Raw genomic sequence first — 11,717 nt, 5'->3', positions numbered from 1 at the left:
AAAGCGAAGATGATCCCGAATTTTCAATCGTTGACGATGAAATAATCGTTCCGCCTCCCGATCATAATGAAGTTAAAACAGTTATAACGCGGCTCAAAAACAACAAAGCTGTAGGCGCCGATGGTTTACCGGCTGAGCTGTTTAAAGCTGTTGGCGAAGAGCTATCAAAATGCATGCTACAGCTAATTCGCAACATTTGGTCGGATGAATGCATGCCCAACGATTGGAATTTAAGTGTGCTTTGCTCAATCCACAAAAAAGGTGATCCTGCAAACTGCGCCAACTACGGCGGGATCAGTCTTTTAAATATCGCATATAAGGTTCTATCAAACGTACTATGTGAAAGATTGAAGCCAATCGTCAACCAACTGATTGCACCTTATCAGTGTGGCTTCAGACCTGGCAAATCCACTCTAGACCAAATACTCACAGTGCGTCAAATCCTGGAGAAGACTCAAGAAAAACAAATCGAAACACACCACCTATTTGTCGACTTCAAAGCTGCTTTTGACACTACGACTAGAAGCACACTCTATGCCGCTATGTCTGAATTTGGTATCCCAGCAAAACTTATACGGCTATGTAAAATGACGTTGAGCAACACCACCAGCTCCGTTAGAATTGGAAAGAACATCTCTGAGCCGTTTGATACCAAACGAGGTTTCAGACAGGGTGACTCCTTGTCGTGTGACTACTTTAACCTAATGTTGGAAACGATAATTCGAGTAGCAGATTTAAACCGTACTGGCACAATATTCTAAAAAAGTGTAATGCTGCTTGCGTATTCCGACGATATTGATATCATTGGTCTGAACACCCGCGTCGTCAGTGCGGCATTTTCCAACTTAGAAAAACAAGCAAAGCAAATGGGTCTTGTGGTAAATTAGGACAAAATAAAGTACTTTCTGTCAACAAACAAATCTCCTGAGCGTCTTGGGACCTACGTCACTGTTGACAATTATAAGTTCGAAGTTGTGAAAGACTTCGTTTATTTAGGAACCAGCTTAAACACCAAAAATGACGTCAGCCTAGAGATTCAACGAAGAATTACTCTTGCCAACAAATGTTACTTCCGGCTAAGTAAGCAATTGAGAAATAAAGCCCTCTCTCGACAAACAAAAATCACGCTCTACAAATCCCTTATCATGCCGGTCCTGCTGTATGGTGCAGAAGCTTGGACAATTACCAACAGTGATGAGAAGGCGTCAGGAGCATTCGAGAGAAAAATTCGGAAGATCTATGGTTCCTTACGCGTTGGCGACGAGTATCGATTAAAATGGAACGATGAGCTGTATGAGCTATACCGCGATATTAACATAGTTAAGCGCATAAAAATTCAGCGGCTACGCTGGCTTGGTCATGTCGTGCGAATGGAAGAAGTGCTCCGGCTAAAAAGGTATTTGATTCGGTACCCGCAAGTGGAAAACGCGGTAGAGGACGTCCGCATCTTGGGTGGAAGGACCAGGTGACCAACGATTTGGGGGCGCTCGGTACTACCAACTGGCGTCAGAAAGCAACTAATCGGGCTGACTGGCGGAGGCTTCTCGACGCTGCCAAGGACGACACACGTCTGTAATGGCCAACTAACAACAACAATGTAAGCTTTTTATGGTGGATAGGCCTACGGGGGTACCAGCCAAATAAAATAATTTGGTTAACGCATTATGTGCAACACCTCAGGGGTTACACGGAAATTTGCGCTTTTTTTATTAATAAAATAATTGTTTATTTTTAAAGTTTTTCTTCCTCATTGGACACTGAAGATGGTCTACAAAGTAGACCCAAATATTTGTAATACAAATAAGTTTTTATAAACTAAAATACAATTAAGTATCTAACACAAATCTATAAGTGTAATTTTTATGTGTTAAATTAACGACCTAAGGCCAGAGTATTAATAAAAAAGTGTAGAATATTGGTCATAATAACAACTTATTTTTAATAAAATAATATTTAAATAATAACAATATAAATGAATATATATTTAAACTTTTAATAAAAAGTCAATTAAATAAAACCCAATTAATATTAAAAATAATTATTGATTATTTCTTCTCTTGCTAGAGACGCTTCAGGAAAGGGTTCTTGTGCTTCAACATTGAAGAACACCACGGAAACCGAAGTGGCAGCGTCGTACAACATCTAAAAAGAAAAAACTGTTTTACTAGCAGCAGCAATGGTAATTATAAGGACTAAAAAACAACTTAATTAAACAACTTAAACTTAATTCATTGACCCATTATCAAACTCATGTAAAAGTTATCAATGGACAAGCAACAAGAGTTATATCCAAACGTTCATTTAAAATTCAGAAATTCGGAAAATACATGATGAGAATAGAAGCTGTTGTATCGAAGCAATAGTGTTACCAAAAATCACTTCAAAAATGTCGAATACAGAATTCACGCCAGGAAAATGGTTGCATATTGATGGATTGCAGTTAGACCCTTATTATGCTGAACCAAAGGAAATACAATTGTTAATCGAATCGGACGTGTTACCAGAAGTGTTCAAAGAAGGTTTGATCAAAGGGCCAGACAACTCTCCAACGGCTCAAAACACACTATTTGGATGGATATTATCAGGACCTTTAAATGTAGAGCGTACAATCACAAACAAAAATATGTTATGCGCCATGGCTTGCGACAACAACAAAGAGTATTTAAAACGATTTTGGGAATTAGAGGAAGTTCTAAATGCAGAGTTAAGAACAGTTGAAGAAAGGCGTGGTGAGCGATATTATGATTTAACTTGCACCCGCGATAAAACAGGACGATACTTCGTTAGGTTATCGCTAAAAAAATGATCGAGAAACGGTAGGTGAGTCCAGAAGGATGGCATTGAAACGGTTCTTTTCACTGGAAGAATAACTTGAGAAGAATACAGCACTAAAGCAAGAGTATGTGAAATTTATGCAAGAGTGCATAAAGCTTAAGCACATGAAAGAAGTTAATGAGAAACCAATGACAAAAGGTATACTACTTGCCACATCATGCAGTTATTAAAGAAGACAGCACGACAACAAAACTTTGAGTTGTGTTTGATGCATCCGCAAAAACGACATCAGGACAATCACTGAACAGTATTATTATTGCAGTGGAGAATGTATCGGCAAATATTGATTCATCATGATGATAGATATTTTCAAAAAATTTTATGAAGAAATAATCAGAAAGAACCAATAAAAGAATAGAGATTGAACACGATTACATACGGTACTGCATCAGCACCATATCTTGCCATCAAGACGTTGTTTAAGCTAGCAGTAGACGAAAGAATAAATTATCCTTTGGCAAGTGAAACCTTAAATGAAAAATTTTATGTAGACGATTGTTTGGAAGGCGCTAATACTATTAAAGAATGTAAACAAATACAAGAAGAATTAATCCAACTATTGCGGAAAGGAGGTTTCAGTTTAAGAAAACAGGCATCAAACGAACCGGAAATGTTGACGAATATCCAGATAGAAGACATTGAACTAGAGTTAGAGATGCAATTTAGCAATGACAAAGCATTAAAATTTTAGGAATAAAATGGTCTCCTAATTTGGATCAATTTGAATTTAAAATAAATATCATGTCATTCAGTTCAAAATATACAAAAAGAGCAATTCTAAGTGATGCGAGAAAACTATTCGATCAATTTGGTACATGGATTTGCAGATGCATCAGAAACAGGATATTCTGCAGTTGTATATACAAAGGTTATCAATGCAGAAAAGGTTACAATATCCCTAATAGCACAAAAAACCAAAGTTGCGCCTATTAAGCAGGTGTCATTAGCCCAATTGAAGTTATGTGCGCACGTGCTATTGAAAAGTCAATTAATTACATCCAGAAGAATAACAAAATTACCTATAGTAAAATTATTGCATGTTCAGATTCAAAAATTGTATTAAAGGCAATATCCAAATAAGTGGATTACGTTTGTAACAAACAGAGTATCGTGTATTCAGGGGCAATTAAAATTTGTTCCAGGAAAGGATAATCCAGCAGATATTTTATCAAAGGGAGTATATGGTGACATTTCAAATACATTATGGTGGCATGGTCCAAATTAGGTTATAAAAGATGAATGATATTGGCCAGAAAATGATGAAGTAATAGATTTGAATCTTATGCCGGTAACCGAAAAGCTGTAATATGTGTACCGCCGGGGACATTATCAACGATGAAGAATTTATTAATCGATTTTCCTGATTAAACAAATTTCTTTGAGTGACAGTTTATTGCCTTAGATCCGTTTAGAATTGTCAAGGATATAAATTCGAAAGAAAAATCGACAACCTGACTGCAGACGATATCGATGCAGCGGAAATTGTGTTGGTGAAGCTGGCGCAAAAATGTTTTAAAAATGACATCAGACGGCTTATAGCATTGACAGACGGGAGCTGAATTATCATTAAGGGGCTAAATTATAATTTATTTGCTCATTTAGCAATTTTAAATGATCATTTATGGTCTTTAAATGACCGAATTGAACCCAATTTATTCGTCATTTAGGTTTTTAGAAGTGGTAATGCTACATATGCAAGTGAAACGAAATAAAAATAGGAACAAATTTCAAGCTATTTGGTTGTCAAAATGTAAACAAAACATATTTGGAAACATTGGTAAATGTAAGTACTCGTTATATTTTTATATATTTTATATTTTTTTTATATACATTGTGACCGAAAAGTTTTCGGAAATTCTCATTTAAAATTCGCGCGCTGTATATTTTTCGATATTTTAAGTTTATGTAGTTTGGCAGCACTGTCCTTAATTACTATGCCAAAAATGAGCGCGATCTGTCAGACAGTTCGTTTACGGCAGCTGTTGAAACCAGTTCACCTCAGTAGTGCGCTGCGAAAAAAACAATGGAAAAAAATATTGAACAAAGAGTTTGCATCAAATTTGTGTTTCGAACGAATTTTCGTGTGCAGAATCGTTGCGAATGCTACAAAAGGCTTATGGGGAATCAGTTTTATCGAAAACTCAAGTTTATGAGTGGTACAAAGCCTTTCAGGACTGTCGTACGACCGTCGAAGACATGCCGCGTTCTGGACGACCTTCGACCTCTACCACCGACGAAAACATTGAAAAGGCAAAGGAAATCGTGTTCAAAAATCCTCATGTGAGTGTTAGAGAGATAGCACGAGAGCTAGGCATCGGTCGTGAGATGGCTCGTTTGATTTTGGTGGACAATTTGTGTATGCGACGTGTCAACGCTCGGCTTTTTCCGATTCACCTCAATTTGTTCCAAAAACACCATCGTGGACAGGTCTCGTTAGACATGCTTGATCGTGCCAATTCCGATCCAACTTTCATGGAACGCATCATAACGGGTGACGAGACATGGGTCTACGAGTACGACATGCAAACAAGCCAACAATCATCGGAATGGAGAGGAAAAGACGAGCCGAAACCGAAAAAACCACGCCAAAGTCGCTCGAAAATCAAGGCAATGCTGATTGTTTTCTTCGATATTCGTGGTGTGGTGCATCATGAATTCGTCCCTGAAGGACAAACAGTCAAGAAAGGGACTATTATTTGACTGTTTTTAAGACGTTTGCGTGAAAATATCCGCCGTAACGGCCTCAATTGTGGAAGGATAATTCATGGATTTTTCATGACGATAATGCTCCCTCGCACCGAGCTCAACATTATCAAACGTTTTTAAGGCCAAACATTCAATAAATACCATCGAACAGCCACCGTATTCACCTGATCTTCACCGTGTGACTTTCCGTTTCCCAAACTCAAATTACCACTCAGAGGAACGCGTTTTGAATCCATAGAAGACGAAACAGAATTCGCAGAGGGAACTCAAAGCCATACCGGAAAGCGCCTATAAAAAATGTTTTGATGATTGGAAGAAACGTTGGCATTTGTGTATCGCTTCTAATGGAGCATATTTTGAAGGAGATAAAATAAATATTGATGAAGATTAAGAATTTTGCGTTTTATTTAAAATTTCCGGAAACTTTTCGGTCAATGTATTTTATATTTTTTTTATATATTTGATATTTCTTTTGATTTTAGATGACATAATAATAATAAACTTAAGCGCCACGCATGGACGGAAGAGCATGAGATTTTCCTTACAGCAACTTCTTAATGATAATTTATACCGTCTGTCAGGGTATTTTTAAAATGATCATGTAAGGTTGCTTAATGATAATTTAGTGCGCTCGTCTGTCAATGCTATTAGTCTTCAGAAACAATTAATGAAAAATAATAAGTTGTGTTCATTAAACCCATTTGTTGACAGTGCAGGAGTACTAAGAATGGGCAGCAGATTAAGAAATGCAGATTCATCTGACAATCAAAAGTATCCGGTAAATTTACATACAACAAGTACAAGTACAAGTAAAGTAAATACTTCAGCCAAATTTATAATCAATTAGGCGCATATTAATAAGAGTCATGGAGGATTAAAATTGACGCTAAACTACGTCCGGGAAAAGTTTTGGATTATTTGTGGAACATTCGCTGTGAAAGCTTGCATCAATAAATGTTTAAAATGTTTTCAAGAGTAAATTTCTCATGACCATTTACACACTGCGGCATAGCCTATGCAGAGCCATTGCATATTAAATGCTCTCAAATTAGGGGAATTAAAATGCTTAAAACGTATGTAGCTATTTTTGTATGCCTGGCAACAAATGCAATTCACATTGAGTTAACTTCAGAACTGACATCTCACGGATGTTTAGCAGCACTCAAACAAATGATAAGCCGAAACAGATATACGTTGGCATTTCATCCCTTCTGGCTCACCTCACTTTGTTGATCTCTGCAAATAAGGAGTAAAATCTATTAAATATCATCTAGCTAGAATTATTGGTGATCAAAAATTGACGTACGAAGAATTAAGTACGGTCTTAACTCAAATCGAATATTGTCTTAATTCACGACCACTCTGTCCATTAACAGACAAATTTGAAGATCTTAATGCACTTAAGATTGTTTAGAAAATAAAGCAAAACTTTTCTAAACGGGGGTTCCAAGACCATCATACTAAGAAATTGGTCAACTAGTCCTATTGAAAGACGAAACATTAATATCACCAACGTGGCCTCTAGGCAGAATTATAGAAGTTCATAAAGGAACAGAGGGCTCAACCAGAGTTGCTACAATTAAAACCCAAAAATTGACAGTAAAACTCACGATCCAAAAAATATGTTTTCTGCCAATCACTGATAATGTCAAAGAAGATCGTATTCCGTCAAATCAAAAGCAGTTCCCAAATTCAGTTAAAGAATGTAAAGGGTTTGGAGCAACATCAACCAAAGCACAATCAAACACTCAAAATGTGTTTCCATTTTAAAACATTAGCAGAAATAAAGAAGTAGTTCCGACAAACTCTACTGCAGGAGATCCTAAAACGCAACGACAATGGAACTATTAGTAATACCCACAATAACATATCCCGAATCAGGATTATTCATTGAAGGATTAGGCAAAGCAAAAATACAAAGACGAACACTTAGAACCACTATCACATTTTCAATCCGTGACATAATTCAAGATCAAAAGAACGTTAATAACACCATAAAACAATTAACAATTTTGTGTACCAAGTCAAAGGCTGTCAATCCGTATAATGTGGCGATTTAGTTTTCAATTTAAATCATGAAGGGCGCATCTTACGAACTACCATTGCTGACGGCAGAATCATCAGCTACAAGAAGGCCCCGAGGAATATTAGGTACAGTGTTAACAACAAGCACTTTTTGGCGTAAACGATGAAGTGTATCACGACATTGAAACGTTGTATCAGAAATTATTAATCCGAATCACCAAATCAAATGCTAGAATCATTATATGTACAATAGCGGCAGTAAACAACACAGAAACTAAAATCAACAACAAAATCAACAGCTTTAGTAAAAGACTAAACAAAGGATTGTAGGCTATCAATCAGATCCAAGGTATCCAATAATTGGATAATGGTATCCAATTAAATTCAAGAAGTAGAATCAAAATACAACAAGATCTTCAATATATATTTAAAACACAGTTATATTTACGAATTTCTTTCACATGAAGAAATCAGTGACATTATAATTCGATGTTCCGCAAAAATGGGTCCAACAATGCATGTCTCACCAATCCCGATGAACAGATTGGAATAAGTTTGAGATACTGACAATGTCATAATTTATGGTTATTTTACCATTAGCGATATAGAATAATATAAAGCCATCAATACGATTTCAAAAAGAAACGGGGATAATATATATCAAGAAATAGGATTGTTAACATCTACATTTGGATTCAATTATAGCAACAAAAAATATTTAGATTTAACTATCAGCGAAATGGAGACGGCAACTAAACTGAATAATGTTACTCGGTTACTTTACCCAAGAATATTTTCCAACATTCACGAGAGTTCCAATGGTATAATTAAGCAATTGTATAATAAATTAACATTCGCTTACTGTCCGTTAAAAAGATTTCAAGTTATACAATCAGTTTGGAAAGAGCTTTGGACGCCCAATGCTTCAAAATTCATTACACCAAATTTAACGACAGTTCATGTAACTTGTTATATTGGACGTGACGAAGTAGTTTTATACTATACGATAATCATACACATCTCTCCAGATTGTATAATACATTCTAAGACTATTCAAATTAAAGAAAGAATGATAAAAGAATCCCAATCAATCACACACCACGTTAAACCAATCAGTATGCAAAACATTACGATGCCTGACAGTAGAATGCATAAAATTACAAATGAAACCGTTATCCCATTAATGCAAGACTTATCAGCTATGCTTTTGTTCTCCGCAAGGGATGCTCAAGACAATATGGACCAAGTCAATAAAATATCTTGGAAAACAATAATAGCTCATCAATATTAAATAAAATGGGTTATCTGGGCCACAGCTATAATAATAATCATATTCGTACTCCACTATATTATATATGTTACATAAAACCCCAAATACCATCATCATGATGTTGATTGGTCTTGTACATAATCAACAACCTGATGCTAACAAATCTAGGCCAGTTCGTAAAGTGACCCAGAGCCGGCATAATGTTGACGAATCAACAAAAAATGAAGAATCAGGTCATAAGTTTATCGCTCGCATCTGTTGCTTAGTAAGTAATTTGTGCGAATTAGAGAATAAATTAATTTAAGTAAATATTGTATATCTTACACTATAAACTTAGTTATATATGCCTATATATATTTAATCCCTTAACTCCTAGGGGGAGCATAGGGCCGCTATTATTTATTGCGGTTGGTTGCATTTTATTTTGTATAAAGGACAAAATAGTTTTAAATAAAATCAGTTATTGACCTACAATCAATGCATCATCAATCATATATTGTTTCCCCCCACCAGTGGTAAGGAACATATATATTGTTACTGAACATCATTGTTCAGTACGAATAATTACGGAAACAACGTCTTTCTAGACATAACCAAAGGTTTCGGCAAAGTTTGGCACGAAGGATTGTGTTACATATATATATTGTGGGAGGTTGGGACAGCGCACTGTAGAACAAGTGGCCCCTTCTGAAGTAAAGGATTAGGCGAAGTAGACCGTACAACTACTTGGGCTCTTTTTCGCTCTTTGACTCTTAGATGTCGTTATTGAATTAAAGCTGGAGTGGCTTCCGTTCATATAACTACATCTCTTGTTAATGTAAGCAGCTCATTTAGTCAGCAAGTGTCTTCTTCAGAGTTATTTTTTTGAGGTGATAAACTCATGGCGTCATGAGTTTAGTCTGTTTACAAGTCCTCATCTCTCTCCATCTATTGAGATAAAGTGAAGTTATCCACTTCACTTTATCTTTTTATTCACTTTATTGTTGTAGCTCAATGGATTGATCCTTGCTTTGCAAGTTCATCTGCCTTTTCGATTTGCTCAATACCGATATGTCCTTTAACCCACATTCTTGTACTAAGCTGTTAACTATGCATGTCTTTTGCATACTTTTGATAACTGTTTGATTGTCCAGCTCTATCACAATTTTTTTTCTGATACACCCGACAATCCTTGTGTTGGAATAGTGCCCGTTATTTCAACGCAAGTTAGTCGCTGGACCCTATATAACTTTGCTTTTTTTGTCTTTTGCGTTACTTTACACCACCAGAGAACTGACGCATATGTTATAATATGTCTGATTCTCATCGTGTAGATCCAGTGCGTCGATTTTGGAGGTATCCTCCATATTTTACTGCACACTCTCTTACACTGAAATAGGGCTCTTTTTGCTTTTTTGATCTTTTCATCCACATGTTCATTCCAAGTCAGTTTATTATCTGGGATGACTCCTACTTTGATATGCTAATGATATCACCGAAAGGTTGTAAGGGCTCCAGACTTAACTCCTGGATAGTGTCATATTTCGTCGCAATGAAGGCCAGGCCTTGTTCCCTATACGCATTTGAAAGCACTTCTTATTACGTTTCTAATGGTTTCTGGGAACTTGCCATTCACCATCAGTACTATATCGTCTGCACACTCAATTGTTTGTATGCCTTTGAAGTCAAGCTATTGAAATAGAGAGTCTACGGTCACATTGCACAGGAATGATGAGTCATTTAAGTAGTGTTTACCATTCCTGCATAGTTTTTGTAGTGTCGATATAATTACTGAATTTATTATGACAAATATGATGGTTTTAATACAAAGTCTGCATCTCTCGTTGTCTGCAGAGATATATGTAGATGTAATTGTGAACTAATACATTTTCGATATTTAAGCCAATTGGTGAGTTTTTTGGCCCCACTCCTGCACCTTCTTTTCTTTTTCTTTATTCTTTTTCTACTTAGTCTTTATGTGGCCCAGTTTAGTGTGTACATTCAGTCTTATAACCAGGATCTCATGTTTGAGTCATGTACGGAACTTGACACCTGTCACAAAAATCAGCCACCAGTGTAGGGCGTAACAATGCCTCGGAATGAATGATCACGGTCACCACAAAAGACCAAAGGATTATGATTTATGGATATGCATCTTGACTGACCGAATCTTCTGTAAGAAAAATGACTCTATCCAAAGGCAGAAACCCTCATGAAACCCTCAAACCCAATTCTGACGTCACTATTACCCAGGGAATATGATGCTCTAAGAGAGGAACTGTGATATCCGCTACCATTTGAATAATTCTGAATTTTAATGCGGTTATGTGGTTAGCAAGTGACGTTCGCACTTATTTCAGCGGTTCACAATAGTGGAGGAAAGAACTGGTGCTATCTGTGTAGAAGGCAAATTCTTCAACATTGATGGATTGGTGCGCAAGCACCAACAGAGTAAAAAAATTACTTGACGAAAAAACTCTACGCAAAACTTCAAGGAAGTTTATGGGACCAGATTCCCCACACTGATATTCGTAAGGTAACATGGCTATTTCCAATTTAATCAACACGAAACCAGTTTGATCATTTTGTGATCTGCTCACCTCTCTAGCCGATAATCAATCCTCCCGTCCGATAATGTCGGTTTACAATGGGGACATATCTCCTACTCCCTATTCACTACTGCGGAATATGTCCTTAGTTTCCAACGTTGTGTATGAAGAACGTAGAGTGTGAAGGAACTCTGCTATTAGTATTTACTATATAGCGACTAAATCACAACATCGGCAGGCATAGTAGAAGGATCCATAGAGCTGTTCAAACTCTGCGGCGATATACTGATGATCCCTATGCGTAATTTTATCTGCAGAATATGGTTGGATGAATACCCGGTTAGAAAGAATTT

The sequence above is a fragment of the Teleopsis dalmanni genome, chromosome 1 (assembly GCF_002237135.1).
Source record: "Teleopsis dalmanni isolate 2A chromosome 1, ASM223713v2, whole genome shotgun sequence".
Lineage (NCBI taxonomy): Eukaryota > Metazoa > Arthropoda > Insecta > Diptera > Diopsidae > Teleopsis > Teleopsis dalmanni.
This window is presented reverse-complemented; position numbering follows the sequence as displayed.